Below are 13,715 nucleotides of genomic sequence, written 5' to 3' on the forward strand. Positions count from 1 at the left end.
CATAAAGATCAAGGCCAATGGCTCTGCAATCTCCTCCCTTGCTTCCCCGAGAATCCTAGGATAAATGCCATCAGGCTCAGGGGACTTATCTATTTTCACCTTTTCCAGGGTTTCCAGCACCTCTTCTCTACATACCTCAAAGCCATCCATTCTACTTATTTGTGACTCAGTATTCACATCGACGACAATGCCCTGTTCCTGAGTAAATACTGAAGAAAAGTATTCATTCAGTGTCTCCCCAATCTCTTCCGCCTCCACACGCAACTTCCCACTACTATCCTTGACTGGACCTATTCCTACCCTAGTCATTCTTTTATTCCTAACATACCTATAGAAAGCCTTAGGGTTTTCCCTAATCCTACCGACTAAGGACCTTTCATGTCCCCTCCTTGCTGCTCTTAGCTCTCTCTTCAGGTCCTTCCTGGCTACCCTATAACTCTCAATCGCCCCAATTGAACCTTCACGTCTCATCTTGAGATAGGCCGCCCTCTTCCATTTAACAAGGGATTCCAATTCCTTATTAAACCACGGCTCCCTCGCACGACCCTTTCCTCCCTGCCTGACAGGTACATAATTATCAAGGACACTCAATAGTTGCTCCTTGAACAAGCTCCACATATCATTTACTTTTTGACTTTGATCTCCAGCATCTGCAGTCCTCACTTTCTCCTGTTTCAAAGTCAAGCTTCATAACTATTTTTTGAATATTTGACTGGTTTATGGAGGAATTTTCAAGATTCGCGACTCAACAAACTGATGGCATGGCTGTAAGTGGGGAAAACTCACGCACAGAGATCTTGAAGTTCAGAGTCAATTTCATTTAAAATTAGTCAACGTGAGAATTCATTTAACTTTACACAGAAAAGTGAGGAATCCAAGAACATTAAATTTGAAATGCCTGTGCTATAAGCAGTACTATGTTTCTGAACCCTACCAACACTCAGTATATGGTTCAATCCAGGTCAGACTTCAGTGATGGGCAACTGTAGAGTTGTAACAAAATGCCAAATTCTTCAGAAAAGTCCCAATTAGTTTGAGGGTACAAATTGTACAGACATCCACAGAAACACTCAGGGTTTTTGAATGGCCCACCCAGTTATTTTCAGAATAATTTTCTGCACTTGACATGACAAAGGTATGAAGCATCCATTAGAAAAGTTAAAGGTTATTGAGTTAATTATTGTACCTCACATTATGGCAATTAATACAAAATATATATTTACAAAGCATAAACAGAAATTGCAGAGTCACTGGACTTGAAATATTGATTCTTGCTTTGTCTCCACGGAAGCTAACAGACCTGCTGAGGTTTTCCAGAAATTTCTGTTTTTGTTTGTTTCAGATCATCAGCATCTGCAGTTGTTTTATTTCTATATTGTTTTAGGTCTTGGAAGATTAGCTGAAGCCTGATTTTTATTTTGAGGAAAATGATTTCCTATTTTTCCATCACCCTCTCTCTTTTGCAGTATCAGTGACACCGTGACTCAATGGTTAGCACTGATGCCTCACAGCTGCAGGGACCCAGAGTTCAATTCCTGCCTCAGGCGACTGTGTGGGAAATTGCACATTCTCCCTGTGTCTGTGTGGGTTTCCTCCCACAGTCAAAAGATGTGCAGGCTAGGAGGGTTTGGCTGTGTTACTGGGAATTGGTTCCAGCAAGTCTGGAAATGACCTTATGCTCAGGCAGTTGCAGATGGTAACTGGGAGTTTGTGGAAGAGATGGTCAGTCTATCAGGGAGGGGGCCAGTGTTTCGATTGAGTTTCTGACTGTTTTCAGGAAAAGGAAATCCAGTTATTGATGCAACATCATGAAGATTTTTCAGGTCCCTGCCCCATGAGTAGCTCTTGGAAGCTCAGAGAATAGAAAACTAAGTTATAAATATTACTGTCTTTATCTGAGTGAACAGTAAAGGTAACCCTGTTGATATCTTTAAAAATCAACTAAGAAACCATTATCTCTGCCTGTGGAACAACACATTGTGGAGACCACTTCATAAGTAATCTGGTCAATGTTTCTTTTACTTTCTTTGATTTATCCCTTAACTGTGTTTGTCTACCTGTCTGTCTCTCTGTGTGAATGCAGCAGGAAAACAAAAGCTGCCTGGTTTAAAGCACAGGCCAATTAGATCAGATAGCTTTGTTGTTTAATTTTTTGCTCTGCTAAAGTTGCTGTTTGGCGAATGAAGTGTTACGTCTTTTGTTTAAGCTACACCCCAATGTTGAGAATCGAATCAAAAACAGAAGTTGCTGGAAAAGCTCAGCTGATCTGTGAAGAGAAATCAAAGCTGATGTTTCGGGTCTGGTGTCTCTTCCTCAGAACTAAGGATTGATTACTCACAGAGTCTGGAATTATTCAAAAGGACTGGATAGGAACCTTTGGGGTCAATTTTGAGGGTCTATGAAAGTTTTAAGTTTACTGTTTTGTGAATATAGAGGTCGAAAGGCTGATTTGGTCTGTCTCCATGTCATAGCTATCACCGTACAATAGCACCGAATGCAAATGGAGCGATGTCAGAGTTTTTAATAGCATGAAACGTAGGATCCAAAATAAATGGCTATGTCTCTTGGTTATGGGAAATCTGGAGAACATCATCCATTGGCTAAACTGCAGCCCCCCTAACTGCCACTAGGAGGCGGTGATTTTCGCCATTGACATGGCAAGATAACAGGGTTTGACTATCATTCTTTGCACTAATGGTGTACATCCATAGACCAGGCCGCTTATAATGACATAACCTCAATAACTACAGACACAAACCAAATACAAACTAATGTCTTTGATCTCCAGGGTTTCATTGGAAGGAGAAGGAAAATAGAGGGCACTATTTTCAGTTCAAAGCACTGTCCCAATCACATTACAAAATACAGGTATAAATGGCTGGCACCATATTACACTAATTTCTACTCACATTCCAATGCCAATTGGCAGCTAAATTCTGTTACTTAATAGCTATCTATACAGACAGCACACAGGTAACAAAGAAGTTCTGTTCTGAAATCCATTCACAAGTTAATTTATAAGCAAATCAAAAAGTACCATGCAGGTCAATGGAAAGCAGCTGTTTGTAAATAATAGAAATATTTCTACGGCAGATCTTTAAAATTACACCCCGGTACGGGACCACATTTGGAAGCACAAACATTTAAGTCAGATGTTCATAGATCGGTGGCCCCCTGTATTGTTACATGACTATGTCCATAGCTTCACATAAGGTAAAGAAGTACTTTGACAGAAAAGACTGGAGTGAGCAAGGCTGAATTACAGGTTCAACAGTCACAAGTCTGATGTGTGCAAATAATTGTTAATTATTATTCAAAGTAGCAAAATCATGCAAGACTGTTACAAATTAAAACCTTCCTATGAGAATTGATGCAAATGGAACTGCCTTGTGCTTATGCTGGTGACCTGGTGTTGCATGCTGCCCTAGTGCTGCCAATCTGAATGAATATCTAATTGTATCACAGCGTGGTTTTCCTTTAAACAGCTCCACATGGCTTACCTTGAACCTTGGGCTGTAGTTAGTATCTGGACATTGCTGCCATTTTGTCTATCTGCCAGGTGAGAGGTCTCTCGCAGTAAAATATTTCTCAAAATACCGTTGTACTCATTCTACAAGAGAAAGCTCTGATTCCATTGCTGACCGGCTTCTCAAGTTGCTGGCACAGCTGATTGGCTTTTGCCAAGCCAGGGAACACTCTGTCCAACATGTGCTTCACTATCGAACAGAGAACTCCAAATCCTCTGGCTGATTACTAAAACACTGCAGGAACTTAGTCACTGAGTCACCGTCCTTATCTGGGAAGGAGTCAACATTATAGAAACCCACCTCCTTTCTTGAATATATCATAGCAGAACTCAAGCTGCATTGGGATTGGAAGCTTTCTCTTTTGTTTACATGACAATAAGAAAAACATGAATGGAGTAAGCTGTTTGCCCCTCCCAGCTCATCAATTCCAGGAAAATCACAGACCTATGCCTGGTTATAAACAAATAACGTTTCTATTTGTGTTGGGATCAAAGCTAGATCTTAAGCATAAAATAGTGACTAATTAATCGAACAGGGAATTCAAATTCATCTTTACCCCAGACAGTGGTTAGAATTAGGATCTCACTACCACAGGGAATAGTTGAGGTGAACAGTGTAGACATATTAATGAGCTAGATAAGCACGAGGGAGAAAAGAACTTGCAATCAGAACAAACTGACAGTCAGGCAAAAGTAATAAGTGGAGTCGCAGGTAGATAGGATAGTGAAGAAGGCGTTTGATATGCTTTCCTTTATTGGTCAGAGTATTGAGTGCAGGAGTTGGGAGGTCATGTTGCGGCTGTACAGGACATTGGTTAGGCCACTGTTGGAATATTGCGTGCAATTCTGGTCTCCTTCCTATCGGAAAGATGTTGTGAAACTTGAAAGGGTTCAGAAAAGATTTGAGCTATAGGGAGAGGTTGAATAGGCTGGGGCTATTTCCCCTGGAGCATTGGAGGGGTGACCTTATAGAGGTTTACAAAATCATGAAGGGCATGGATAGGACAAATAGACAAAGTCTTTTCCCTGGGGTGGGGGAGTCCAGAACTAGAGGACATAGGTTTAGGGTGAGAGGGGAAAGATATAAAAGAGACCTACAGAGCAACTTTTTCACACAGAGAGTGGTACGTGTATGGAATGAGGCAGATACAATTACAACATTTAAAAGGCATCTGGATGGGTATATGAATAGGAAGGGTTTGGAGGGATATGGGCCGGGTGCTGGCAGGTGGGACTAGATCGGGGTGGGATATCTGGTTGGCATGGACGAGTTGGACGGAAGGGTCTGTTTCCGAGCTGTACATCTCTATAACTCTATGACTCTAAGTCCAGTGAGTCTGTCCACAGATACAAAAATATACTGATGAGGTGAGATGGAGAGGGGAGGTGGGATGGAGATTTGTGTGGATAGAAACAGTAGCATGGAGCAGATAAATTGAATGGCCTGATTCTGAGGTTGTAAGAACTGTGTTAAACTCCAAAATTAATCAGGTAATAGCCAAGTTGGGTTGTGAGGCTTAACTTGCTTACTTGAGGGGTCTTGATTTGGTTGCCACATCTAGTCAAGTTTAAATCATTGTTTCAGTCCTTGATTGTTTGTGAGATTAATTAATACATTGAAGAAGTAAAGATAACTTATGGGGATGTACCCACAACAGTCGGCAGTTAACTCCTGTTTGCTACCCAGTGCCTCCGTCTCCAGCGGTATGAAAACTACGGTGACCATCAGCTATGGTGGCACTTTGGGTAAACTGCCTGCAAACACTCCGAGTTCCTGCTAAACCAGAATTCCCCAAGGATATACTCTCAGGTCACAACTGCCTACAAAATTCTAGCTCAGTTGTCACACGAAAGTGGGGAAAATTCAGCAAAAGCTTTAGTTTAAAGTTCTAAATATCGGTATTTGTTTCATAACTCTAAGTTTATACACTCACTATATGCTCACAAATGTAAACACTAAATGATGTTCTAAATAATTTGTCCACCCTCATTTTTCTACTGAAGCACAAACGTATCCGCAGGAGCTGAACATACAGAAATTCGACCAAAGTGTCTCCAAGTTTCTAGTTGTTACAAACCTCTTTCGATCAGGTAAAGCTATGTTTATTTCGGCTGCACAAATGATTAAAATCTAACTTTGTTCTTCAAGGTCTCCTTTTATACAGGATTTCATTACATCAAGATGCACAAGTTAAGATTTGATCTGACTCACATTAATGTGACAACCATCTGCCAGACATCTGATCCTTAAACACTTCACTACCCACTTTTTACACATGCTAATGGCATTACAAATATTTGTGAGCAATAACATTATCATAACAAGAGTACATCTGATGTGTATCTTAAAAAACAACACATAAATCTTGTTGTAATAGAAGGTTTTGGACAGAATTCTATTTTAATAAATATTTGAAATTATAAGCTGCTAATAAAGCACAGAATACAAAGACAGTATCTTATCAAAAGTTTTTGGAATATTACAGGTGTGCTTCAACACCACATGAATATAAACTTGACACTGAACTGTTCTGTGATACAGGTTCACTCAGCAACGTATGGGGGGAGTTCACGGATGAAATCTTACACCAGCTCAACTTTGCAGTAGCTGGAAACTTTTAAAATATCGTCGAGTAAACAGGGAATTATGTTCCTGATGAGCGGGGAGTCTAGAACTGAGGGGGTACAGTCTAAGGATAATGGATAAGCCATTTAGGACCGAGATGAGGAGAAATGTTCTCACCCAGAGAGTGGGGAACCTGTAGAATGTTCTCAAGAATGGGGCAAAAGCAGGAACAAGGGACTAATTTGGATGATCAGCCATCATCATATTGAATGGTGGAGCACTCTGGAAGGGCTGAATGGCCTACCCCTGCTCCTATTTTCTATATCTCTATGTTTAGTGATTGCTGCCAAAGCACCAAATGACCCATCAGCTCATTGCTAACATTAAATGTAACCAATACTGACAACGTTGATTATCTCTGGCTGGAAGCAGATGCGGAGTGGGTGGTATCAACATACATAAGAATTTAGAAATAATAGCCAGTGTAGATCAGTCAACCTCTGGAGCTGATCCATCATACAACACAATCAGCAAGACCAAAGATCTACCTCATCTCCAGTCCATTTCCCATTTGGTTGTTAATGGTTTTCTTAGTAATTCATGGGATGTGGGCGTCATTGGCTTGGACAAAACTTTGACAATCTTTACTTCGAGTTGAGAAAGAAACTCCATGAATGGTTGACGCCACCAGGATTGGTCAAGAGAGGGTCCGGTGATTAAAAGGACAGGTCTATCAGGACATGATGTAAGTGTGGGGACAGGAGGAACGAGGTGGCAGGAGGTGGGCAATTTCTCAGGCAGTCAGTGAAACATTCACGTTCCTCCTCAGGCCACAGCTTTTACTCTACCTGCCAAGGCCTGGCTGGTCCTGGGGCCTGGCTGGTTCTGGGTTAAAGAAAAAAAACTGCAGATGCTGGAATCCAGACAAGCAGGAGGCTGGAAGAACACAACAAGCCAGGCAGAATCATAGAATCCATAGAATCCCTACAGTGTGGAAACAGGCCCTTCGGCCTAACAAGTCCACACCAACTCTCCAAAGAGTATCCCATCCTGACCATTCCCCTACCCTATGACTCTAAATTTCCCCCTGACTAATGCACCTAACCATCCCTGAACACTATGGACAAGTTTAGCATGATCCATAGGGTTACACCCAAAACGTTGACTTGTCCATCTCCTGATGCTGCCTGGCTTGCTGTGTTCTTCCAACCTCCTTCTTGTCTGTCTGGCTGGTTCTGGGGGCAGGCTGGTTACGTGGTCTAGTTACAGAGCCTGGCTGGTTATGTAGTCTGGTTGGTCCTGGAGCCTGGTTGGTTATGTGGCCAGGCTGGTTATGGGTTCACATCACGAGAAATGTACATGTTAATTTGATGAAAAAGGGAAATAGGCAAGGAAAACCGGAAGATATTTTTTGGACTAACTTTCAAACAAGAACAGGATATAGACAAGACATATTCCCATAAGTAAAATGGGCAGCAAAAGCTAAAGTTCCTTTGATGAACAGAAATTAGAATTAAAATGAGCATTAAAAAAAGAGACATTTGATCAATTTAGGTCTAAAAAGAACTACAAAGAAATTCAAGTGAAGTAAGGAATAAAGGGTCATGAGAAAAGAAATCAAGAACAAAAGGGAAAATAATAACAAATTACTTGAACACATGAAAAAGACAACAAGAGGGTAATTAGTGGTGTTATAAAATGTGCACAGAGGACATGGAAATCCCATTACCTTTTCCTCATAGCCAGAGAGCGAGAGTGGGAATGGAAAGGTGCAAGAAAGAGAGAAGCAGCAATCAGACAAGAAATTATTGCAAGTTGGTGGAACGTAATGAGGAAAAGACATGTTACCATGACTGCTTTTCAATTGTATCCCTCCAGAAATAAATCCCAGCGGTTAGTTTCTTCTTAATGACCTTATTAATATGCAAGGTTTCTCTAATGATCTGCGTACCTATAACTCGAGCTCCCTCTTTTCCTCATCCCAGTTGGGTTGTTATTATCCACTGCTTCCTTATTATTCCCGCCATGAGGGACTAGCTCACAGCTGGAGAAAGTGAGGTCTGCAGATGCTGGAGATCAAAGTTGAAACTTTATTGCTGGAACAGCACAGCAGGTCAGGCAGCATCCAGGGAACAGGAGATTCGACGTTTCGGGCACAGGCCCTTCTTCAGGAAACTCACAGCTCCCTACACTGAAATTAATTTGCCATTTTATGGTCCTTCTGCATTTTGTCCATCTGCTGCTCCGTGCCCACATTCCAACCCCCTCAGTGGGGTCACAGGAAGAGATTTTGGGACAGAAATGGTGACTGTGGAGAGATCCGATTGGAGCTCTGACACATCCTTTAAATGTTTGGGGCATTTTCCTGTCAGTCGAAGTGGCTTAATCATCCATTCTCTGGGCCCCACTGCAATGACTCCCAAAGCCTTTGAAAAGGATTGTTTTTCTGGATGAACACAATAGTTTTAAACCCCCTCCCTGAGTTTTACTCTGGAGTCTCAGGATGTCCGAGGCATTAAAAAGGGGTCACATTGGGAACCAATGGTCAACTCCTTCACCCTTTCACCTTTAGTGACAGCTTCTGGGTTTATTTGATGCTCCAGGCCCTGGTCAGAGATGACCAAGGAGATAACAAAGACCATGGGATTTCAAACAGTTATCCCTCCGGATGGTGTAGATGATTGGAAGGTTGCCAATATAACAGCTTTGTTCAGGGAATAGATGTGGTGATCATCTCCTTCTTCCCCCTCCTTAAGCAACCCCTCGAGGACGAGGATGAGAGTTGTAGTTTCTGAAGTGACTGAACAATTTAAGGCCGGGTCCCCACATCCTGCCTGTTTCGAGAGGAGGGTGGAGGGTGGAGGGTGGGGTTGAGAGAGGAGGGTGGGGGTGGGGTTTAGAGAAGAGGTGGAGGATGAGGTTGAGAGAGGCAGGTGGAGGGCGGGGTTTAGAGAGGAGGGTGAAGGGTGCGGTTGAGAGAGGAGGGTGGAGGGTGGTGTTTCGACAGGAGGTTTGGAGAGATTGTCAATGTAATTCTGAAGGTTAGTTAGAAATGCTGTCCAATCACAGAAGATTGAAAGTTGGACAATGTGATTTATCTAACCAACTTAGGCTGGTTAGATATTGGGCAGAACTTTGCTTGTTGCAAACAGCTAAAAAGTGATAAGCTGTTTGATCTGCCAGTCTTCGGTCCATACGCCTCCAAACCTGGCATCACACTCGCACTGAAATTCATATCACAAATGACCCAGGCGGGACAAGCAGAATGCTTTTAGTTTGACTACAGCATTCTGTTTGTGGCGAATACCACGTGGGCCGTGACTACATAGCTGCAGAGTGAAACAGCTCGCTTCAGCCTTTTCAGACACCTTACCCTTTGGGTAGAATCAGAGATAGAACTGTCACTGTTCGGGACTGAATCAAGATCCATTCGCTAACCAATCAGTGCTACTCTCTGATACAGTATAATTATCAGGTTCACATTGGTATTGTTGGAAACATCCTGAAGATTGCAAGGTGAAAACCAATGTCCAGCTGTGAACATGTGGGTCACCTCCAGAAAGTCTCAAATTCTGGAAACTTCTACAGATTGGGCAGAATCTCAGAGCAGCGTTGTTTTTTAGAACGGTTCAGGTGAAGGATCTAGACCTGAAGCACAAATTCTCTCATCTCCTCCATAGGGCTTGGTGCTTCCTGAATCTCCTGGTTGATCCAGATTGCTAATATCTGACATTTATCCTTTATGGGTTTAAGACCCTGATTTGTAAAAGCAATGCAGGCCCAGCAAACTTAATGAGGAGTCATTTGAGGAAGTGACAAGATAGGAAGGAGGGGAATTAAATGAAGGTTTCACTTTAAAAAGTGCCCCATAAAAGGTTTGATGAAGAAAATAAAGACACTTGGCTTTAGAAGAATTATTCGAGTACAGATAGCAGGTTGACCAAGGACAAAAACAAGATTCTTATAGAATTATAGAATCCTGCAGTACAGAAGAGGCCTTTTGGCCTATCCAATCTGTACTGCCAAAGTTACATTACATCTACATCAGTCCCACCTTCCAACACTCAGCCCATTGCCATGAATATTATGATATTTCAAGTGCTCAGCCAAGCCTGTGAGGTTACCCACATTAACTACCCTCCCAGGCAATGCATCCCTGACTCCCAGCACCTCTGGGTGAAAGCAGTTTTCCTCAAATCCCCTCTGAACCATCTGGCTTACACCTTAAAGTAATGCCCCCTTGTTATTGACCCTGCAAACAAGGGGACCAGCTGCTTTCTAGTCACCCTGTCCATGCCTCTCAGATTCTGATACATCTCTATCAGGTCTCCCTCTCAGCCTTCTCCACTCCAAAGGAAACAACCTGAGCTTATCCAGCCTCTCTTCATCGCTAGAGTCTCTATTCTAGGCAACATCCTGATGAATCTCCTCTGCACCCCTCCAGTGCAATCACATCCTTCCTATAGAGCAGATACCAGAACAGGTTTACAAAGCTGCTCTTGTCCTGCAATTTCATAATTGAATCAAATTTCACCAACTGCCATGGTGGATTGTTCCACTGCAGGGATATCCTGGGCATCTGGATTACTAGTCCACCACCCATCTCACCACCACTAGTCTCACTGACCCATCCTTGATTTGTATACATTCTCAGTCTAGATTCATACAAAATGTCAGCCCTCCTGCTGCGTCGGTGACTGAAATAGCTCAGATTTCCAGACTGCCATATCACCGATATCCCCTCCCTCTCCCATCTGGGCAGAGCTCCAGTGCAGCTAACCTTTCCTTTAACTCTGCTGGTTCCGTGCTGTACATCTCTATGATTCTGACATCACTGCCATATAATTGGTTTTCCCTTTAGTTTTCATAACAATGCATTAGAATAAAGCTGTTTCCACAGGAAATTTTAGATCAAACCTCTTGGGGAAGATGCAAACAGGAACTGAGAAAATCTTTGACTAAATTAGTCAACTTTTACCATTTCAAAGCAGAAAACACATTTATTGGAGAGAGAGAGAGTGAGATAGAGAGAGTGAGAGTGTGTGTGTGAGAGAGAGAGATAGAGAGTTAGTGAGAGTTTGTGAGAGTGTGAGAGAGAGAGAGAAAAAGAGAGTATTAAAATATCCCTCCACATCCCTCATCCATCCACTACAATCTCTGAGTCCTGCAATCACATTAAGACAGTCAGTTATAAGATGAAACAAAACTATGTGTTTCCCCAGTGGCTGCTCATGGCAAAAAATAGAGCACTGTTTTACTGAAGGCAAGATGTTTTAATATTTTTTCCTCTGCTGTCCTTCATCCTATTATACATTACTTTTATGATATTGAACATTAAAAGGCATTATTATTTACTTTATACCAGAAACATTCTTAAGTTAATTACTTCAGACAATTAAATGATTTTTGTTGGAATTTGACCCTGGTAATGTCATGTAAAAGGATGGAAATGATAGAATATTAAATCTATTCATAGGTTGCCCCTCTTAAGCTTATAATCTGGTTGTGAATGTTTATAATATTTTAAAAGCTCTCATCGCTTGGCCAGCTAGCTGGAAATATAAACCGGTCTTTCCACCAGAATTAATCACTCCCCAGGTTATTATGCTTCTGTTCACTTTCACAATCAGTTCATTTCCTTAAAAAACAGAAAAGAATATGGTGGTGTAACCTACAGTGAAAAATCCCAAGAAATAATTACCCGTTTCTCTTCCAATATTTATTTGTAATCCATCGCCTGAACTTGCTTGTCTGGTTCCAAGTTGTCTCTTTGTGAATGTACTTCAAATGGCTACATTTTCCAAACCTTCAGTTGGTCCCCTTCCCTTAGGCCATGACCTTGGTCACATGTTGTGCAAACAAGCAGATGCATTCAAATAAAACTTGAATAAAACACCCAAACCCACTGCTGTCAATCATCTCCAATAGATTAGGAACTACCTGTTGACTCTTTGAAGTCACACTATTCTGCTGGGCCTAGACCGGAACTGGGATCCTCATTTAAAAACACCCATGTGGTTTCTTATCTCTCAGAAACACATTTCCTCATCTCCATTATGTTTTCGGAAAAATGATAAAAATGGAAGAATTGTTAATGCAATGAGGCAAAACCCTCCATGAGCTATAACCAAATGAAGAGTTTTTCTAATTCGTTTGTGGGACTTGGGTGCCACTGACTGGCCAGCATTGATAGCCCATCCCTAGTTGCCCCTTGAGAAGGTGGGGGTGAGCTGCCTTCTTGAATCGCTGCAGTCCACCTGCTGTGGATTGACCCACAATGCCGGTAGGGAGGGAATTCCAGGATTTTGACCCAACGACTGTGAAGATATGGCAGCGGTATATTTCCAAGTCAGGGTCATGAGTGGCTTGGAGGGGAATGTGCAGGTGGTGGTGTTCCCAAGTACCTCCTCCCTTGTCCTTCTAGATGGAAGTGGTCATGGGTTTGGAAGGTGCTGTCTGAGGATTTTTGGTAATTTTTCTGCAATGCGTCTTGTAGTTGGTACACACTGCTGCTACTGAGCACCGGTTATGGAGGGATTGAATGTTTGTACATGTGGTGCCAATCAAGTGGGCTGCTTTGTCCTGGATAGTGTCAAACGTCTTGAGTTTTGCTGGAGCTGCACCCATCCAGACAAGTGGGAATCATCACTTTCTAAACATTATTGTTACATAGAGTGTGGGCACGACAGCCAGGGTCAGGGTCTATGGTGCCCATTTCCCATGGATGATAATGGAATAGTGCAAGTTAAATGAGCTTTAGATTGGCCCTCGATGTTGCACCGACCTGTGAAGCCAAAGGGCCTGTACTGCGCTGTAATGTTCTATGTCCTATGCCCTTGAACTGATTTAATCTCTCCGCCTTTTCAGAGCATTATATGAGTCAACCGCATTGCTGTGGGTCTGGAGTCACATGTTGGCCAAGCCAGGTAAGGATGGCAGTTTCCTTCACTAAAGGAAATGAGTGAACCTGATGGGTTTTAATGATAATTGATATTAGTCACATGCTGCTACCAGTTTCTTTTACAAAATACCAGATTTTATTGATTTCACCTTCTGTTATGCAGGACTGGTACATAGGGAATAGCATTAGTCTTGGCTCTGATCACCAGTCCGGTGATAATGTCATATATCACATCCTCCTCAGGGCAAAGAGAGCCAACAGTTTTCATATGGCTCAGGAAATAGTGATCGTTTGATGTTGAGTTTAACAATTCAGCCAATAAACACCCTCAGCTGACACAATGTAAATGGCCCAGAATCCAGCAGCAATGGACTCTCAGGCCAGGCAGCTCAGTCTCTGGGCAATAGCCAGACCAGTACAGCCAGTGGGACAAGCAGAACAGTTATCCTACCCAATACTTAGCTAGCCCATCCCCTGGCAGTTCAGTGTTCTACAGATTTTCTAAGGTAGTTAAAATCAGGTTTTCAACCATCAGTCTGAACTATCAGAGGGTCAGTGCAGAGGGAGTGCCGCATGTCGGAGGGTCAGTGCTGAGGGAGTGCCGCACTGTTGGAGGGTCAGTACTGAGGGAGTGCCGCACTGTTGGAGGGTCAGGACTGAGGAAGTGCCGCACTGTCGGAGGGTCAGTGCTGAGGGAGTGCCGCACTGTCGGAGGGTCAGTG

General features: G+C 42.6%; 1 protein-coding gene across 3 annotated transcripts in view; it reads right to left on the reverse strand.

Moving 5' to 3' along the window:
- The window catches only part of fam107b (family with sequence similarity 107 member B), a 155,829-nt gene that overhangs the window by 20,458 nt on the left and 121,656 nt on the right, over positions 1-13,715 (reverse strand). Inside the window, exon 1 of one of the 3 annotated variants that reach the window (XM_043714192.1) lies at positions 3,501-3,728. The exons of the other annotated variants lie outside the window; for them this stretch is intronic. The gene's annotated coding sequence lies outside the window, so the exon portion shown is untranslated. Of the gene's footprint in view, positions 1-3,500; positions 3,729-13,715 lie in introns of those variants that run through there. 3 annotated transcript variants of the gene reach the window in all.

Source organism: Chiloscyllium plagiosum, chromosome 23 (assembly GCF_004010195.1).
Source record: "Chiloscyllium plagiosum isolate BGI_BamShark_2017 chromosome 23, ASM401019v2, whole genome shotgun sequence".
Taxonomy (NCBI): domain Eukaryota; kingdom Metazoa; phylum Chordata; class Chondrichthyes; order Orectolobiformes; family Hemiscylliidae; genus Chiloscyllium; species Chiloscyllium plagiosum.